This window comes from Lepidothrix coronata, unplaced genomic scaffold (assembly GCF_001604755.1).
Source record: "Lepidothrix coronata isolate B3197 unplaced genomic scaffold, Lepidothrix_coronata-1.0 Scaffold114, whole genome shotgun sequence".
Lineage (NCBI taxonomy): Eukaryota > Metazoa > Chordata > Aves > Passeriformes > Pipridae > Lepidothrix > Lepidothrix coronata.
The window spans coordinates 2,207,233-2,228,398 of NW_016690294.1; the positions used below are offsets into that span (position 1 = coordinate 2,207,233).

At 40.3% G+C, this 21,166-nt stretch overlaps 1 long non-coding RNA gene across 2 annotated transcripts in view; it reads right to left on the reverse strand.

Annotated features, from left to right (window-relative positions):
• Positions 1–5,164, reverse strand: part of LOC108502193 — a 35,877-nt gene extending 30,713 nt beyond the window's left edge. For both annotated transcript variants that reach the window (XR_001876361.1, XR_001876360.1), the window contains exon 1: positions 5,000–5,164. This is a non-coding gene — a long non-coding RNA (uncharacterized LOC108502193). The remainder of the gene's footprint in view (positions 1–4,999) is intronic.
• Positions 5,165–21,166: the final 16,002 nt, after the last annotated feature.

Below are 21,166 nucleotides of genomic sequence, written 5' to 3' on the forward strand. Positions count from 1 at the left end.
CCATAGGCCTTTCCTGACTGAAGTAACCAATGCACCATTACAACCAGAGCTACCACCCCAGTCTGGCTCTGCAGAATGCAAACAGTGCAGCAGCCACAGGGCTGGGGAGCCAAAAACCCTGCTGCAAACCTGGGGATGGCACAGCTCTGGGTGCAGGGTTAAAGGACAGAAGCCCCTTTGATTTCTGGTATGAAAGTTCATGCCAGTCTGCAACATAAACTGAGACTAACCTCTTCCTTCATCAATATGCCATTATTTCCCAGATGTCACTGATAAGACCACCCTGAATATCCAATTCAATTCAACTTGAGTCTAATGATAATCAAAATAGATTTCAAAAGGCTCAAAGATGAGATGGACAAAATTTAACTGTAAAGGCATTAAAGGATTGCTAATATTCTAGGCCTGAAACAACCTTTAGTAGGACTAGACCATGACACTGAAAATGCTCAGAAACAGAAATGGATCCTTAACTGTAAATAGGTGGAACACATTCACCCTTATTGTACAAATGCATTCAACAACATTTTCTAAGAAGATATCTTGGTATATCTTTTGAAAGAGGTGACAAGAGTAAGTGGATTTAAATCCTTCTCAAACAGTAATGATGAGCTGTTTTGCTTCATTCATTCGTGGCATCCCTCACAAATCTTTTCTCTTCAGTTATTTTCTATATTACTCTCCATCACCAAGGTGCATTTGTCAGATCATCTAGAGTTATATGTCACTAAAACAATGATGATATTCAGCTCTTCCTATGTTTTGCCACAACTTCAGTATACAAAGTACTTAGATAAGATCAGTTAATTTATAAAAACACCTGGTTGCATTTGAATCTAAAAAGACAGAGCACTGAGGGACAGAGAAAGGCATTTCAAAGAATATGAAGGAAGGTGCATTTTTCTTTGATTGAAAATGCCTGTCCCAAAATAGCCAGTTCAATCCATAGCTGGAGGGGATCTGGATTCCTGGATGCAGCTCAGTTACACAGCACCATCCACGAGCAGCAGTTTCTCACTGATTGCTACCAGGCTCCATCCCAGCTTGGCAGATGAAGCCCAGCCTTTGGTTATTTACATGTGTCACCTCTCAGTTGGATTAGAGCCATGGAGTTCCTGGGCATGAAGCCATCACACCTTAGGAAACTCCAATTAGTACAACATGCTGTAATACATGAGCTGCCCTGAGCAAATCCATCCTCTCTTTCAGTGACTTCTTACTGACTCCTAAAGCAAGGCAAATTCTCAGTTACCACTTTCAAGACAAACAATAGCCTGGGGCTAAAGTTTTTAGAAGACTACATAAAATATTGGGATCCACCATCTTAAAATGCAACTTCACTCTTTCCATAACATAATGCTCAGAAAGAGAGTTATAACTTGTCTACCCAGAAGACAGAACATCCCCAATGATAGATGACAGAAATTAATTCAATGTGTATTTCTATGATCATAAAATCTTTATGAAATATGTATTGTCATTAAAAAATGAAAGAGAGGGGAGAAGGAGAAGGAGAAGGAGAAGGAGAAGGAGAAGGAGAAGGAGAAGGAGAAGGAGAAGGAGAAGGAGGAGAAGGATCTACATCGACAATAATACTGTCAAAATCACAGCCTCCACTACACATGCTTTTTTGCCCTTAGGGAGAATATTTTGAGAATAAAAAAGAAAATGCAATAAGGAAATAAAATAATAAATATTAAACAGATGTTTCCTAATAATCTATGAAAGGCACTCGCAGAAGATTAATGAGTGCAGCACAAAGCCTACACAGAGCTGAGAGCATGGACTACCTGACCATGCAGTCATGTTTCCAGTCATTTAGCTCTTTCTTTTCCTGCACATGTCAAATCCATGGGTTGAAAGGGACATTATCTCTTTGAAGAGCATATTCCTCACAGAAGTGAAGGTGTCAGAAGCTTCATTACCATCTATTGAGTGTTTGCTATCACCTTCTGAGGAGAGCCAGCTCTTTCCAGTGGACAAATGTCCATCTCAAAACCCACACCAGTGCTGCAAATCCCAGAGCACAGGCCATGGGACACTGGCACCTCCCTTTTCTCTGTTGGTGCTTTTCCCTCTCGGTGCAGTGAGAGGGTCAGTGCTGGTGCTGGAGCAGAGGCCAGCAGGTCACTGCCTGTGCCACCTGATCCTGTGCCCAGCCCAGGGCTGCTGCCTCCAGGGCACCACCCAGCACCTTCCTGCAGCACTGAGTGATGCCAGCTCTGCCAGTGATGAGTGTTCTGTTTGCCCCACTGAAATCGTGGGTCCTGTTGTGCATGTCCATAAATTAAGCAGCTGTTATTTTTTTTTCCAATTAAACACAGCCCTTGCAGTGCATAATAGGTCATTCCGAAGTGTGTCTAATCTGTCTATCCTCACTAAACAAAAGACTAGATTCAGGCTTACAAACAAGGAGTCAGTTGTAGCACGTTCATTAAAAAAAAAAAAAAAAAAAGCTGTGGAGTGGAGTTCTTCAAGGATTAACATTGGGAAAATCTCCAGACCAATAAAACAAAAAAGAACAAGTGTTTCCACACTCCAAAATTGATGGCAAAACTCCCCTTCTGCTATTTCAGAGGATAAGGACAGCTTATGTGTAATTAAAAATAACCATGTATTTGTACTTGCTAAACTGACCTCCAGACACCATAGGCTTTTTCAATAGAGGCCATACAGAATGTTTTGTTAATTTGTCATCTTAGTATTCAGCTGGTCTGCCGATTCCTGTGGACAGGTGAAGCTTGTGTCAGAGGTCATTAATCAGATATCCTCCCCCTCCTGTCCAACAAAGCATGGCCATTGATCAGTGATCCTTAAAGCTTTTTGAAGTCACTCAACAGCAAGAGTTCAACTTTTCTGAGCAACTGAGAAGCTGAATTTCCTTACAAACAAACCATTCTCCTGCCACTGAATTAAATAACTAGAAAGGAAACACTGGAATTCCACGTTGTGTGCAGAGTAACCTGCCCTTTGAACATATTTAGTTCTTCCCTCTGCTCCATTCCCCTACTCCTGTGCTGATGAAAGAGCACATCTAACCTTTATAACCTTGACACTTGCCTGCAGTAATAATCTTTTCTTCTCCATATGAAAAGTGATTTTCTGGGGGCTCTTATTCAATAATTTGTGATCAGTGATATGTCAGAGCAAAAAGCTCAACAGACAAGGACAAAAGCAAGACATGTCAGCAAGAACAATCCCTCTGAACTGTGTCCTCCAGCCCAGCTGAGCTGGGCTTACTGAAAGACTTAAGTAGGAAATGAAGACAGAGTTGAGAATAGAACAGAGCAGAAAATAGGCTTGGGTTGCAAACTTTAATCTCATCCTAGGGAGACAGTCACTCAAAGCTGGAAAGCTCCACTGCACCTCTGTATCACACACTGCCAGTGTTAGAGGGTGACAAAACAGTTATAGGACAAGGAACATTTCTAGCCTTCCTCTCTCCTTTTGCAGTCAAGCTGAACTGATGGAACTTACCCAGTATTTGTATTATTTAATATCCTGTTTGGTTTGGAAACCATTCATGCCGTTGCTATGTAATGACCAGCTCTCCAGGGCACTGCCTGCTCTCTTTTTTGCAGGTTTGGAGTAGGTTTGGAGTGGATAAGAGCTCTTGAGGCCACAGCAATTCAGGCAGGAGACAGCAAAAAGCACGAGGAAGACTGGACAGGTCTCAGATTTCATACATGGTCTTGGTGTAGTTATTCTTAATGGATGAACTCCCACTCACGGGATTTCATGTCTCCCTTGGAGTATCTGGTTTATTAAAAACAACACAGAGTTGCCACTAACTGAAAACAAGCTGGAAAGAAAGGGATAAAATCATTCTCTAAAATTCAAAAAGCCAGTTTGGTGGCTTCACAGAAGTTTTCTATTTTTGTTGGTTTTACAGATATAAAGCTTTTAATCTGCCAGAAAACTCTGTCTCCTGCTGTGTAGAAATGGGACTTCTAAAACAGAAAGGAGAGGGGAAAAAGGAAAGGGGAAAGAGGAAAGGGAAAGAGGAAAGATATTTTCTTAAGAGATATTTCAGTGAAACTGTGGGTAGTTCTAGATTTGGTGACACTTGCATCTAGGAGAATAAATCAATGCTGATAAAGCTGTAGATTGTTAGATGACATCGTTTCTTAGGTGAAAATATTAAACTGTGTCTCCTGGTATTATCATCTTCTTACTGACTTTGGGATAATAGAAAAAAGAGTGAAGAAAGGATTTTGATCAGAACAAATAGAGGACAAAGACAAGTGAGTTAAAGTCTTCTACATGAATCTCTTCTTCCTCAAATCCTCACTGTCTGCTTAGACTGCAAGGATGTCAAATGGGGATAGCTTCCTGCTGGAGCTGCTTCAGGGCCCTGGTAGGTCTGGGCACCACACCAACAGCCACTTACTCTCGCCACTCATCCTCTTCCACTCTGATAATCACAGCAGCAGTTGATTATTGGGTTGTAAAATAAAGGGATTTAGTGCTGACTGCAGCACTGAGTGCCTCAGCAAACTCCTCACCGTAGATCATTTTCATAAAATTTGTCAGGGGTCTGGGCTGAATTGTATTTTCACATAGTTAATCCTCTGTCTGTGCAGCAATCTGTGCTGCCTGCACTGCAGACATGCCTGTGCCAACCCCTCTGTGCTCCTGCACATCCCTCGGGTGCCAGCGGCCCAGCCACCCACCCAGCGGGGCCTGACTGACCCTGCAGGACACGGGGTGACACAGAGAACAGGACACACAGGGGGACAAGGAGACAATCCTGGAGGTAATATGGGATTACTGCTGACAGACTTGCCCAAAGTACACCCTGCAATGGGTAGGAACAGTCTGTGGGAAGGAATAAGAGATATCTCCAACCTCAGACCCCGAACTTTGGCCGAGTTCACAGCAAAGTTCACCAGGAGCCAAGCTTAGCAGCTTATGATGAGTTAATAAAATAGAGAATGAACTTAACCAGTAGTAGTGAAGCAAGGTCTAAGAGAAAATGGAGTATTAAAAAACGAGCTACCTGCTTGACCATAATACCAGAGAGAAAGAGCTGGAATTTTCCCCATCCATTTTCTGATCCATTTCAGTTCATTTGGTTCATTCTGTTCTCCTTTCTTTGTTTTTAATTGTGGGTGGTGAAAATCTTGCCACCTTTGATCCCACTTGTGACCATATTAAAGGTATTTAATCCCTGCAATTAAAAAAAACAAACGTGTTTTTTTGGTTCTTCCTCCAAAGCCTCACTATTTACATCGTTGAACAAGACCACAAATATCTGCCTAGAAATAAGGACAAAACAAGAGAAAGATAGCACAGGACTGCATTGTGTTTCATCTTGACAAACAACAATGCTCTTCTTAGGTCATGTTTCCATTCTGAAAATTAACTGCAGTGGAAAACAATGCAAGTCTTTTGTAAAGGAAACAAAGATTATATTATTCAAGGAGGAAAGGAAGTGGCACGAAAATAACTCGGGAGGAGACAAGAAACAAAATGTCAAGAACTTCAATATTTATTTTTGGAAGCTCCAGAATTTAGCTTTTAATTAATATCTAGCAACTTGCCTCTAACAAACAATGCTTTCTTCCATACTTCCCTTCAAACACAGGCTATTTCCACTATGCTTGCATTTCCCTAAGTAGTTTTAACAGATAGTTTGCCTTAGTAAGAGGATGGATTTGTGGCCAAAGAAAAAAAAGGAAAAAAAAATAGAAAAAAAGAAAAGAGCTTGCTGTGCAGCTGAACTGAGAAACAGAACTTTGTTCGCTCTCACTAATGGATCAGCTGACAGTCAGAAATAGAGGTGTCCTTGTGTCTGACTGAAGCCACTTAGTTGGCAGAATTCAGTGACGTTTCCAGGTGAATTCAACTCTAGTTAATTGAAGTCTCTTATTTGCAAAAGAACATAAAAATCTGTTAGGTTTCTTGGCTCAGAAGCTGAGAGAACTGTATGAATACAAACATGGTTCAAAAGGTATGAGAAATGTGTAAATACAGACCTTGAACACGGACTACTTTTACTTCTGTAACAACATTAAGATGCCTGATGACCCAAATTCACCAGCAGTGCAGCATATAGTCTTTTATACAGTAACATGGCCAGGTCTGGCTATTATTCCTGACACTTTTTTCTTTAAGTACATTTTAAATAGCCTCCATAAACTGAGAAGTAATACTGGTTGTTGCAAGCTTTTGTCAAGTGATATTGCAAAGGTACATTAAAATCATTTCTTTCCTGTGTTCACATCATTGCCTTAAGTTCACAGGAAATAGCTGCTGAAGAAGACACCTTCATGCTTACATTTATTCATTTTGCTTGAGTTTAAAAAAAGGTCTCTTAGTAGACTTTTTGCACTGAAAATTATTACTTTGTCCCTAATGATCTACTTTACCATATTTCTAATATTTTGCTACATACTTGCAAGCCCATTCTCATTTCTGAACTACAGGGTTATTACTTGTGATAAAAATAAGATTATAATTTCACTTAAAACGAAGTGCATGTGAAGTAATTCTGGGGTGCTACTCCAAACTTAAAGCATAACTACACTCGGGCTCCAGTGCTCAGTTTTTACCTCTCAAGGTTGTAACTAAGCACCTGAGAAGTGCACAGAGCAGAGCAGAAAAGAACAAGAAAAAAAGATCCCTGTTTCTCATTTTCTTAAGTTCAGAGTGTTTTGGTATGGCAGTGTTGTACTGACAAAATACTGCAAGGAATAAAATCTTTATAAGCACTTCCTATTTAAAATTCAGTATTCTCTTTTTCTTCAGATGGCAGCTACTGAGAAAAACCCACCCCTCCATATTGCAATGGTGAGTGGTGAACAATGGCTATCCCCCCAGGCTTTGTCTGTGTAATGCAGCAGCAGCCTGGGTTCAAACAGCCCTGAACATGTAACACACACGTGTGACACACACACAGCCTGTGTTCAAACATCCCTGAACATGTGACACACTCACTGCATGACCAGTGCCTGCCATGGCTGTGCTGTCCTGGGGCCAAAGCCTCTGAACTGCTGCCCCAACCCACCAGGTATGGGTTTGGAAGATAAGGACTGAAACACAGCAGCAATGGAGGAAAGTAAAGATACTGTTACCCCAGGAATTCATTACTGAGTTATTCACTTGCATCCCTTCCACAAACACTAAAAATTCCTTTAAAATACACAGAAGCCACAAGAACAAAAAGGTGACGGTTTTCGCTCCCGAGGTCAGGCAGGCTGAAGGCTGAAGCCTCGCCACCCCTGGCAGCAGGCTCCCCCTCCACCTGCAGATCTGCAATTCCAAGGTAGGTTTAGTTCCCTGGTGGCAGACTAGGGCAGAAACCTCTGTTTTGGGCAGCACAACTAAAAGCATGCAGCAATGACAAACATGGGACATCTGCTGTCCCTGGTGGGCAGGTGGCACCTCTGCCACCAGACCCACTGTGCAGGGAGGTTTGTTGTTGCTGGCGACCCAAGAGGTTGTGCAGTCTCCTTCCTGGGAGGGTTCCATGGACCAGCACAACAAAGCCCTGAGCATCCTTGCCTGACCTCCAGCTGGCCCAGCTTTGAGCTTGCAGATGGATTAGAGACCTCATGATGTCCCTTCTAACCTGAATTATTCTGTGATTCCATCAGGCCAGAACATATCACTCAAATTACAGGCAAACTGTGCAATTGCATCTTCCCTCAGTTACAGCAGCATTAGATCAGGTGAGAAAAAAGGGACTAAATTTATGCCAGCCAGCAAGGGTAACTAGCTGGCAACAGAAACTTGTACAAAAGAGAAGGAGATGTAGAGCAATTCCTTCTCAAAGTACTTCAGTACAATATGTTTGCCTTGTAGCTTCGGGCCAGGGCAGTTCAGGTGCTGCAAGAGATTTTAAGCTTTAAAATACAGCTGGCATACACATCAGCAACAAAATTCACCCTAGCTTCAGTAAAAATCCCCTTACACTAATAAAGCCAGAATGAAAAGCAAGAGCAGCTCTTACAACTGTGGCAGTACCTTGCAACTGTGATGCACAAAACCAGAGGCAGAGCCAGCAGCAAACACTGAGCAGTTCTGCAGCCCTCCAGCTGTTATCCCTCACTCTGTACATCCAGCTTAACTTAACATATCCTCATCTCATCTATCCCCATTCACAAAACCCCTGGTTTACCCAAATGTTCTGCCTCTGAGAATCACTTCAAGGAAGGAGTGTGGAAACTGCTCCAAGACTTTCTAGTCTCAGCTTTGAACCTTGCTCTGGGCCCTCAGCCAGGCAGCCAACAGTGCCAGTGTGCTCTGGGGAAAAAAAAAACCCAAACACCAGGAAGAGCGTGGGGCTGGCACAGGCAGGGCAGCACAGTGTCCCTGCCCCTGCACCCTCAGGGCTGGCACAGCCAGAGCAGCACAGTGTCCCTGCCCCTGCACCCTCAGGGCCAGGCTGTGCCCACAGTGAGCTCTGCTGGACGAGCAGGCTCTCGAATGCCAGGTAAAAGGAGCAGCAAACCCAGGTAGTTGCAGGCACGTGGTGCCAGTGTGAGCCCATGGCTCTGGATTCCCACCTGCCCTTTTTCTAACCTGCCATTAAGTGCCAGGAGGGTCTAAAACCCATCCAAATGGGAGAGGTGGGATTTAAATGCCCTTTTCCCTTTGCTCTGCACTGGCACAAAGAAGCTGTGTTATGTATCAATGATTTAAGTGACCTCCTTTTGGGGATGAACCCACTCGATGTCCCTCTGCCTTCCTGAAATCCGTGTGCTCAGAGCTGCATCCTGGCCCAGTTTCCCCACTGGTGACTAAACAACATTTTAAACAAACTACTTCGATGGTCAGACTGTTAAACAGGCAGAGTAAACAACATTCACTCATTTTTGCTAGGACACTGCTTTCCTTTCCCATGGAAAGACACTGCAAGCTAATTGTAGGGAACACTTTATAACAGGAGTGCCCCCAAAGAAGATAACTGTGCTCATATCTTCTAAAAACTACTAATATAGAGTTCTGTCCATAGATAAATATTTATGACAAAACAGCTGGTTTTAGTTGAAGATGTTTAACTTATAAGATCTCAATTTTATAATCAAGGCTAACAAGTCCCATGAGCAGAGACTGGAATGTAAACACCCATTTTGTTGATTCTGACTGAAGAATGCTCCACTACAAATTTCCAAATAAGAAGAAGGAGGGGGGGAAAAAGAGTAAGTGATATGATGAGAAAAAGCACCAGTAATTTATTTATGTTGTTCAACCATTAGTATAATTAATGAAACATCAATAATCTTTATTTACAGTTTATATAAATTTTGCCAGTTGTGGCCATGAGGATGATGATTCCTTCTTTGGTAAAGGTCATTAGCATCACATGCTTTCATTATAGCACCTGACCCTACTAAAATTGCACTTAAATTTAATATGTGACAAATTTAGGCTTTTCCAAGATCGGACCAGATTTCGTATAATAGATGTTTATCTAGTTAGGCACCTATTTATTGATCTAACGTGTATGTTTACACAGAATACACAAATGTTATACAAAAAGTATATGGTAGCAGATGCTTTAAACAGATTAAATGTTATTTTTATACATCTCTGAAGTCTGTGCCTCATATTAATAAAATGGATTGTCAGAATTTTCCATTGTTCCACTTCAAAGCATGCAATTATATTACCTTAATTGGAAGCACTGATGTGTTTTTACCAAGGATGTTTATTTGTATTCTGACTACTGAGATATAAATATGGGACCATTTGCTACATTTAGTTTTCTAATAGTTTTCTACTTAGATGATTTTTGTTCTCTGCATTTTATCCTGACAAACTACTGTAGTGAGTACATGTCCAAGGGAGGAACTATGAATTTAAGCTAATATAATCTAAAAACCTTTTCTTATTGAGATCTAGATTGATTCTGTATAGTCAAGAACCTGTTAACTACAGAGTATATCAGTGAGAAGCAACAGAACTTTTTGACTTGTGCATTGCAGCAGAATCCAAGCAGTTAGGAATTTATACACTGAAGCATTGGCATCCACTAATCCAAAAGCATAGTTTGTGTTATTTGTTATCAGAACAGTCAACATGGATATCCAGAACTTTTTATATCTTCAGCACTAGTGAAAATATGATGTATCTGAGATGTTCTGAACTGTTGGGGTGACAATGTAACACTGTCAGGAGTTTTCACATAGACAACATTTACCAAATCACACTAACCCTTTTCTAATCCCACAATAAAAATACTTTGCCTTGCACTTTGTTTACTGCAATACAGTTCTGTTTATCCCAACAGAGAGAGAAGTCTGCCCATGGCTTGACTGACCCTGTGGTCAATGGCAGTGAGAACTGTGTATTCATTAGAGAAACAGCCTTACATTTCACTTAGTAGAACGTGACATCTAAGAGGTGTTTTTCCTCAGGTAATTCGCTATTAACTGAAAAAATTGTCATTCAAAAGATCTCAAGATTACTTATCCGGTCACAGAATTCTAGATTTATTATCTAATTAAGGTTTAACTCCACAGAAGGGTACGTCTGTGGGCTTTGCTCTGACTGATCTAATGTGCAATAAATGTATTACTAAGGGTTTAGACTTGCTTGGGTTTTGGTCTCCTGGTGATTTACACTTGAATTTGCATAACAGCACCAACGAGACTGTTTCAGAAATGCAATTCCCAGCACAAGTCTAAAGAGTGCACATGAAGTGCCTGCTGTAACCTTCTACAGTCACATCTGCTCACCTCGGAATTGTCTAACGTGACCTTTTGAATGGAGCTGCTTTCCTTGGTATTCACACAGCGCTCAGTCCAACGAGAAAAACATTTAGGATTTCTCACAGTGTACATCCAGAGATGAAATGTCATTTCTCTGGGGGATGATCAGAACATGTTTGTTGTTACGCCTGCATTAGCTGACACACGAGTGCTGATGAGATGAAAAGGTCTGTGGCCGTCCTGAGCTGACAGTGCACAGCAGCAGCACAGGTACTAATCATGCTCCCCCTTTAGTCCTGAGCACAGAAATAGGAGAAGAAGAATGCAAAGAGGAGCAAACTATCCAAATTCTGAGGGAGAACAAAATTCCAGGGAGGTCTCTGACAGCCCATAGCCCGCAGATCAGTATCCACATTCTCAGTACTCCCCTGACATTTACATTTTGGGGGGTTGTTTTTCAGAGGCAACGGGAATGGAATCAAAATACTGTGGGTCAGCATTCTGGACTTTGCAGTGAAGCTTCCCTACGTGACCCCAAAGTCCACCTTCTAGGCACGTTCAAAAGATTATGGTAAACCCTGAGACTTCTACAAACTCTCGTCACACTGTCTCCTGGCCCTCTACTTCCAGAGGAAACAACAACAGACTCACAGGCAACAACAGAGAAGCTTTCACCCTTCACGAAAGGTGGAAGGTAAGAAAACACTCCTTTTAATTTGGTTAGGACTGGACTGCTGTTACAGCCACAACACTAGAATACCATCACTGAAAGGTCAGTTTTGCCAATGTGCAGATAAATCAGAGGCCTTTCCATTGCACACTGATCTCCCTGTGTGGGATGAGCGCGTCTGAGAAGGAATTGGATAGTTTTGTCCCTGCAATTCATACTGACCCCACAGGTGGAATGCATCTAACTAAAATGCTCACGTGTTCCCTCACTTTTTCTCTCTCTGAGCTCACCAGTGTTGTCACACAAGGACGGCATGAAGAGGACAGATGACATCTCTGGCACAGACCAACCTGGTCCTGGAGCCTTTGGCTACCTCAGGATGCCACTAAACTGCTGCAACCAAAATCACTGGTGGCAGGTGTGGGAGAAGGGCTGTCTTTGAAAAAAAGGAAAGAAAGGAAATGCTTTTTTTTTTATCAGACTTAGACACAGCTAATACTTGTCATAAGAACCTTCTTCAGCCTTTGCCAAAGCTTTTATGAATGAGCAAATACAGCTTACACAGGACTTGGCAGCTCCAAGGTCCGTGTGCCAAAGTACAAAACCACGTGAAAGGAGGTAGAAGTGTGGCAGCCAGGTAAAACAGGAGACATCCCTCTGCCAGTGTGACCCAGGCTGGCTACACTGCACTGCTGGTCCCACTGCATGGGGTGCTGAGGCACCTCTTGTCTCCTCAAAACTCTGTGCCTTCAATAAATAAAAAGCCCTCCTTTGCCAAGCATCTTTATCGTGCCATATCTAAAGTGTTTGAGAACTGGATGAGGCACTGGAGCTGCCTGGCCTTTGCTGGCATTTATAGTGCTATAACTCCCCTTTTAGCACTGAAGTTCCTCCCTTGAGGAGCTTGTTCTCATTCCTTGTGCATCACTGATGGCTTCAGCTCCTGGAGAACTGATCCAATCCCCTGGAATCAGCTTTCAATGATGCAAAATGCAATCAAATCAAGGGACTGCCCTAGGATATCAGCTACAGAACAGATTATAAAAAAGGTTTCAAATCTTAATTTCAGCGCAGGGAAGTTTTTTTTATAAGCATTTCTGTAGGTGCTCCTGCAGAAAACAGTTGATGTAAAATGATTACTACCAATCTTGACAACTTCCTACAAGAAAAGCCCACAATCAGACAAATCCTGCCATGTCCTTTCACAACCTGCAAAAGCTGAAAACACCAGTACACTCCACAGCTGTGACTCTGCTATTCCTTGAATATTCTAGGGAGCCAGGTTATAACACTCATATCTTTAAAAGAAAATGTACTGGAAGATTTCCTATTAAACATACAAAATTTACCATTTCAAGTAAGTATGAGATAAAGATTTTCTTTTTTTTTTTTTCACTAAAGAGTCTTTAATATAAATTAAGACATGACAATGTGTCTGTGTGAGACTGCAGGACCTCCCATTTTGAGAATTGTGAACACTTAGCATTGCTTCATTTTAAATGAAACAAATGAAAAAAAAAAAGCCAACATTCCTCATGAAACAATAATATGAGCAAAGGTCTCTACAAGTTCCCTTAATGATGGAACAAATCTTTATATTGCAAGCCATAAGGATGATGGAATGGTTCCTCAGTAATACATGAAAAAATATACAGGGGGAAATATTTTAGAAGATGCCACACTAAATTAGGAGTTTCACTTCTGTGAAGAAAATACAAGGAAAATCTATCTACAGGATAGATTTTCACTTTATCACAGTGGAATTAATTACACATTCATTAAAAACAATGACTGTTTTATAAAATGGGATTCTTTCTGCTGCATTTTTCTCTCAATGAATCTGAACAGATCTCATGCTATTAATAACGTTCTATGCATAAAAAATAAAAATAAGATATATATGGTGCACCAGCCTCCTTTTGCTTAAGTTATTATATCTCACTCACAGAATCAGGACCTGTGTACATTTTGATCATACAAATTAATTGAATACAAATTCAAACTCAAATTCTTGAACCTTTCCAGAAAACTATACCTCATAGTACCAGTATAATAGCTAAATTAATATTTCAATAAAGTTATTTGTCTGCTGATTTAAGTAGCAGTTCTTATTATTTAAGAATTCATCAAAGAAAGAGCTTTTCAAGAATTTCCTTCTTAGTTGTTTTGCAAATAAAATATTCTGAACTTGAGATTTTTTTTTGTAATATTACACAATTAAATAAAATTTTATACATTAAGCATCTCAGTTTCATAAGGGAAATATTTAAATTGTGCATTTATTGGTGAATATTGTTCTATTTTTTAAATTGCTGTCAAACTGCATATGTCTGGTAACTCCCTTTGAAGTAAATGAGTAACATTTATTCTCAATAAAGCTTTCATTTTAACTAGGCACATTAGATATCATTAGTACAAATTCATTATAAATTATACTTCAGATTTCATAGAGAGTTATTTACCCAGACCTTTTTTATATTTGAAAGTTAACTAAGATAATATTAGTTTTAGTAAATGCCCTGCAGTTACCCATATTTTAATGTGAAATTATTTTCCTTGTTTTCTATTATGTTCACAAGGCACAAATATATAACCCAGGTTTATTTCATGACTATTAAATTAAGTCGTATATTTATTTTCATTCCAATGATATATCTAAATTCATAAGTGCAATTTAAAATGATGCATTACAAACTACTATTTGGAACGTAATTAATTATTTTAAAAGTTACAGGAACCCTAAATAATTGCCCAGTTATGAACGAACTTAATGTTGTTTCATCTGATCCATCTTTAAATAAAAAGTGATTTCTGCTCAATGTGCTGCTTTCAGCCTCACCTGTTGTTGCTGCAGCACCTACACCTGGTGCTTGGGGTAAACCTGGGGAACAGCTCCTGGGCCACCGCTGGGTTGGAGCAGCTCAGCCCCGGGTGTGAAACCAGGGCCTGGCACTGGGAAGAAATCGCCCAAATTTTCCTGCCAGGGAGATTTATGACTTTTTTTTGCCATGGAAATGCCGGGGATGAATTCTATCACTGAAGCAGAAACAACAGAAGAGACGTGCAACGTGATCCTTATAATGAAGTAAAGGATGCAAACGGCAGATCTAATGAGGGAGGACGTGCAGACATGATCACTGTACCTCTTAACTTTCAATGTTAAATATTTGTGTTCTCTGCTTACATTTAGATAATTTTCCTTTCCTACCCACCCCAATTTAGACAGGAAAGAGTGTTCAGGTAGGAAAGAACTCCAGCTGTGCCTGCAGCTCGAAAAGCAGTAAGAAAGCCAAAAGAATTCTTGTTGCTCTTAAGAACAGCAAAATAGCACAAAGGACAAAATAACCTTTTCCCTTTGCCTCCTTTTTTCAGTCTTTGTTTCAAATGGGCAAATCTCTTCAAAATGACTGTTCTCACACAATCACCAGATTCACAAGATTTTTTTCTGTCCTCTGTAAGCAGAAGAAAATACATGGAAAAGCTCAATATGAAATGGTCTCATTTTCAAAAGCTGTCAGCCACCACAATTTCTGAGATCTGCAGGTGTTTAGCAATTAAGTATAAGACCTCACTCAGCTTTGTTAACCTAGTTGTTACATTTTTTAAAAAACAATTTATAAAGAAACAAATTTAAAGAGCTAGAAATTCTAGAAATAAGGTGGGAAGACATAAGAAAAGCTTTTGTCAATTAACATTTTTTTCCTGTTTCCACCAGTACTGCAGAATTTCTTACCCATCCTTAACACAGACTTGGCCAATTTTGTCATTATCTTATAAATCAAGATGGATTTGAAAAAGTCTTCTCATCAAAGATTAAGAATAACTGGTATATGACTGGACAGGAAATTAAAAAAACAGTGAATCAAGTTTCATGTGAATTAGAAGGTAGGTCACTGAACCTCACCAGTACCCTTTGCAGCCTTAGAAATTTTTCTCTGTAAGATTCTCCTGTTATGAACTTTGGGTGCAAAGGGTTCTACACTTCTCTTCTGGCTTCTGCTGGGACTCACCAGCTGAAGTGGAACGCAGAGAGCAGCCCTGAAATGTCCCCCAAGCCAACACAGGCATTGGGTGACACTTGCAGACTGAGATCCACAGTGACAATCCAAGTCTGGGGTGGTGTTACTCACACAAGCCCCATCAAAGCCTCTAAATACCACAAAAACATAAGTTTTTATTTTCTCTTAGGCGAGTTCAATGAAAATAATTAAGTTCATCTGCTATACAAGCTCAACAATTTTATTATTTTCACAAGAAATCACAATGTATCCAAATAACTCTTGATCATAATGTTTCACTTTTACCTGCATCACTACCACCTGGCACATTAGCACTTCCAAAAAAACAGTGTTTTCAGTTCCAGACTCGTATCCAAAGGCCCAGGATTCTCCTCTCAGCACCCTGAATTATCCCTGGAAGAACCCACAGCTGATCACTGACTCAGTCCTGTATTGTTGCCAGCTCAGAGGCTCATTGCACACGTGGGGAGCCCAAATTATGTGTGGTGAGCAAAGCCTCTCTCTTGCTGTGAGCCCGAGTCCATTTGCTATTTTCATGGAGTCACTTCCATCAGCTCCTGCTCCAGCACCTCCCTCCAGCTGACTGTGGCCCACTTTCAACAGGGGCTGCTTCACATGACCTGGAATGGTGACAGTGGAAGCTCATCCTCCTAAAAAACTCTTTTATTTTTACAAAAATTCCCTCTGCTTATGAATTATTTAGTTTCTCAGACTTTTTAATGTTGATTTTTTTTTTAAAGGAAATTTAAGAGGTACCCCAACAAAAGCATTCAGAAAATAACAACTTGGCTAATCTAAAGTGCCAGGATAACATTAACCTTACCATTACAAATTAAGTTTATACACCTCTGAAAACACAGCTATGAAAATAATGTAAAAAAATACTGTAAGATAAAGTAAAAGCAATACATAATTAATGCCATAATAAAAGAGCAATATGATGGAAAACTGTAATGGAACTAAATACAGCACTGTGAAATGCAGCCCATAAATGTGCATAAAATATGCATAAAGGTGCAACTGCTCTCAGCCTGGTGGCACAAAGGAGGATTTCATGGAGTAACTAATGATTCACTTGTTCCAACCTGTAGCCTAGAAAAGTACTGAGAGACAGGGTTTTATTTGTCACCTGAACCACTGGGATTGACCGAAGGGAGAGAAAAGCACCAGGGAAGTGGGGAGGGGAGGGTGGGGGAGAGGGGCTGCTGAGGAGGCTGACAAAGCACACAAAGTGTTGCAGTCAGCAGGGGAAAATTTTATTCCATCATCATTTATTCATACCATGGTAGTACCTAAGCACCATAATCAGGTGACAGGCCCTCTGGAAACATTTTTTTCCAAGGTGGTACCACCCTCTGATTTCCTTTGGTGCATTTTCAGTGCTAAATCCTGTTCAGTGCACTCCTCATCTGACAGACAGGACAAGAGGAGGGTTACATGGCAGTTTGTCTCTTTGGTATTTTAGGGTAATATATAAAAGTAGTTAGGCATTTGTCTAAAATTATTTTGTTAATGATTGCCTAATGTCATAAAAACATTATGAGAAAGGGTAACCACTATGCTTTTAATTATGGCCAATGCTCCGTCAGGGCTGCTCTGCATCCCAAATACACACTGAGGACTGTTTTCTACAGTCAAGGAAAGGCCTGGAGCACATGCCAGGCCTGCACACCCTTTAACACACAGAGCATGAGTAACCAGAGGGGAGTTTTACCCAATGAGGACAACGAAGATTTCTCAGACTGAAAGTGCTAAACTGCCTTGTTATGCCGGGCTCTTCAGTATTGAGAAGATAATTCAAGACCCCCCCTTTTTAAGTTGCATCCATCTTCCTTCTCTTTGTTTATCTGCCCATTGGCAAGGACAGATACCTGACTTCACACCCATAAAATTGGGATGCACAGCTATCTGCCTAAATTACTGATCTTAAATAACTTTGAAAATTAATACCTGCAGTGAAGAGCAATTTCTATTTTACAGATCTGCTGTTCCAAGCTAAGACAATGCTATACTGAATCATTTATGACTGTTTGCTCTTATATTCTATAGAAAATATTTATATTTTTCAGAATTGTAGTATGCCATATTCCCAGGCAACTCAACGTACAAGCCATGTGTTAGACACCTTTGCTGAAGCCAGTGTATAAAGAGGAGCAGATTTTGTTTCAGGATGAATTACAGGAGAGTGGGCACTTGAAAAAAAAAATGTGGGCAGAAAAGCTTTCTTGAGCACTAGAAAAATAAAGTCCTATCACTGAAGAGGGTACAACACATTTCCTTCCTATTACTTTACAAATACACTGCAGCACCACGAAAAAAGAAAAAAGCAACAATTTAAAAGAAAGAAGACTGTATTGTATAGAATAATACGATAAAAAAAGAAAATCTGGCCTCGTGTAGGATGAATTATGCTTCTCAGACCCACTCTGATTATTTGGAATGGTAAACAAAGCAATGGATAAAGAAGCAGCAATGAATATGACACATGACTTCTGAAAGGCTTTTGATAAAGTTCCTCACAAGAGACTATTAAGGAAATTTAGTAACCGCAAGGTAAGAGGTAAATTCTTGTCAGTGATTAAATGCTGCTTAATAGGAAGAAAGCAAGGGGTAGGAATAAATAGCACATTCCCAGGATAGGAAAGATTAATAGTGTGATACTCTAGGGACTGGCAACAAGGTTAATATTGTTTAATATATTTAATTATTCTGAGAAATGGGCCAAAAAGCTCTTACAGTTCTGAATATTTCTGAACAGAGAAGGTTTACAATCAGGATCTGGCACTCAAAACTTGCAGCTCAGACCCCTTTCAACAATGTGGTCAGAAGAAAATTGGGAGCAACATCACAGAAACACAGAAACTCAATGCACCTGGTCCAGAAAAAGGCACCAATACATGAAACACATTGTGCAAAAAGTCTGTGTTTCAGCAGTGGTTGATATGATTTAAATACAGGAGGTAAATGGCTTCAATCAGTCAGAATGATATTCACTAAAGATAAGGAACATATTGTATCCTAACACATAATATTTCAGAGATGAATTAAAATAATGAGATAAATCTAATTCTTCACAGCTCAGGAGAGCTCACTGGCATCAGGAATTTAATTTGGCTGGATGGCTGGGAGGACGGAGGGAAAACTTCAGGGCAGTATTTGGCAGTGTAAGGGCAAAGGAAACACAGTGCCCTGCCTTGTGCACACAGCTCAGTCACAGGGGCTGTGTGTGCCAGCATGGAAACGCAGCAGGGAGTGGGAGCAGGTTAGAGTTGGTGAAATTGTTCCTCATTTCTTTGCTTGTCTTTTTTTTTTTTCAACCAGAGCTGAGAGAAGGATGATCAAGAAAAAACAGGGCCTGCATCCATAGCCATGAAGATCTACCCAAAAAAGCTACAAAAAAGTATTTGCTGCATAAGCATTTCAGTTTTTAATAGAGTATTCTACATACTAAAGACCCCTTTCCAGTTCAGCAATGCAAGGAAAATCTGCAGGGAATTCTGCTGTTCCAGAGGGGTCACTGAGTGCACATGCTGGATGGCACATTCCATTTACCTGTGCCTGGGCTCAACTGCAGTGCTAAATAAAGGGCTGCTTTTTTCCAATACAGACTAAAATAGACCAAGGAAGAGCAATAAGAGCAACAAAGTCTGCAAAGCTGCCTCTTTAGATTTTGTACTGCTGTCCTACAAAGCATGTTAACCAACACACAACATTACAGATTAAAACTGTGTTCAATGTTGGTTTGGGGCACTCATGGAAAATTAAATGTAAGGAGTCATCTGCCACCATGCAAGTACTGTAACAGTCTCTAGGACCAAACTGCTAACTGAGTGATTATAAAATCCCAGTACATAGTACAGCTTTCTTGGTCAGAAAATCAATCACATACATATTTCAAAGAAATACTTAGGTACTTGGAGGTGGAAAAATAAGTTTTTACTACTTTTCACAAATTCCTCTTACCTTTCCAGGAGCAACACAGAGAAGAGCATTTGGGATGATATTTATTCTTTGTATTTCTCTCATTCCTTCATGGGCCACCAGGAAGAAGATTATCCCAAACCTCCTGCTGACACTTGCCCTGCTACATCAAGTCTAGTGGTTATATTCTGGGTTTCTACTTGCAAAAAAAGCCAGGAAGGATCTGGTGCACAGGCCACCACAGAAAAAGGCCAAAGATGTTTGCCTCTTCTGCAGTGTTTAATTCTGTCCCTTCAGACTGTATAGCACCTCTTCACTAGTGTTCATGCCAGAGAACACTGACACTGGACCTGCAGTGGCACAACAGCCCCTTGTTGCTGACAGAGCTGATGCTCCTGTGTCCCCGCTCATTTGGATCCCACCCTGTCCTGCTCACTGGGCTGGGGACATCTGACATTGTTCTGTGCCATGGAGATACATAACGAGCCACAGACACCAATGCCCTCAGCTCAGATGGAGAATTTGGGAGGGAGGAAAAGATGCACAGCATATACAGCCTATCTATCAACAAAGCATTTTGCATTTGTTTGGCACTATACTAAGAAAAAAGCAGCTCTCAAACCTTGTTTTGGTACATGATAGTACTTAGTTCAGCGCAAATTAAATTGGTAATTTATATCAGTTTAGCAATTTTTGCATTTGAGTAGGAAGAATATGTTATATCATAAACAAAAGAACTACTTTACTTCAAAAGTGTATTACAATTACCTGTAATAGCTCCCCATTTTATGAAAGGAAAGACAAAGCACTAAGATTTGTGTTAAGTCTGCAGGGAAATGTCATCCAAGCTTTCAGCACCTTAAGAGAAATTAATTACATAGAATATCACAGACCAAATGGTCAAGCAGAAGGAGTGGCATCACTTGTGTTGATGAGCTGCTGCACAGCAAAATTCTCCCATTACCTCTTTGTTCAACAACTATTCTGTGTAGTTACAACAAGCCCTCTTTAATGCCATCACTTAAGGTATCTCAGTGCAAGTCACTCCCATGGATCTCAGGTAGGGGTGACATCACCGAAGGGCATTGGGGTACAGCCAGGGACTCGCTGTTTCTCTAAATTTCTAATATTTCTGTCGATTTTAAATTGCTACTTAGAACAATTGATGCTTTCATCTATTATTAAGGGTTTAAAGGAGGCTCTCAGGAGAAGATTTGTTACTCAAAAGCTCTCCATCATTAGCTGATGAAAACCTTCACACCTCATTTTTTAGCATGCAGTTCAGTGTTTTCTGTTCAGGTTTGAAACTCAGCCATTGCTTAGAAAAATACTTCTAAATTTTACTTCTGTTATCTTTTTAAACAGTAATTGCTGTTCCGACTTCTTTGGAAATTGTGCATCTGCTGAGAATATTGTGTGAGCAATAATCCTTATGGGTTATCCTTTCGATGGGTCCAGATCCACAGCACTAAAAAGTTTTTAAGCACAAATTCTAAATTTTTTAAAAATTTAAAATTTTTAGAACCTCTTGATTTGCATCTGTAGAGAGAATTTTAGTAAGTAAATGTTATGCCTTTACATGCATGGAAATCCACGCTCCCATTTCTGATCATATGGAACAAGTTTTAAAAGGAAGATTTTACAGAGTTTTGGTAGTTTTGCATCTGGTTCTTCTTGAGTCAAAAGACAATTCTGATACATTTTGAACGCAGCTCTCATGGTTGCAGTGTGCTTTATTAATATATAGTCAGGCCCATCATCAAAAGAACCAACTTGGACCAAAGTAGAGTCCCTTTTAACTCAACAAGAATCAGATTGCAAATAAGTAAAAGGTAACTGGTAGCACTAGCCTGGGTTGGAAGCCAGAAGATGAATTAAATTAACCTGTTACTGTACTT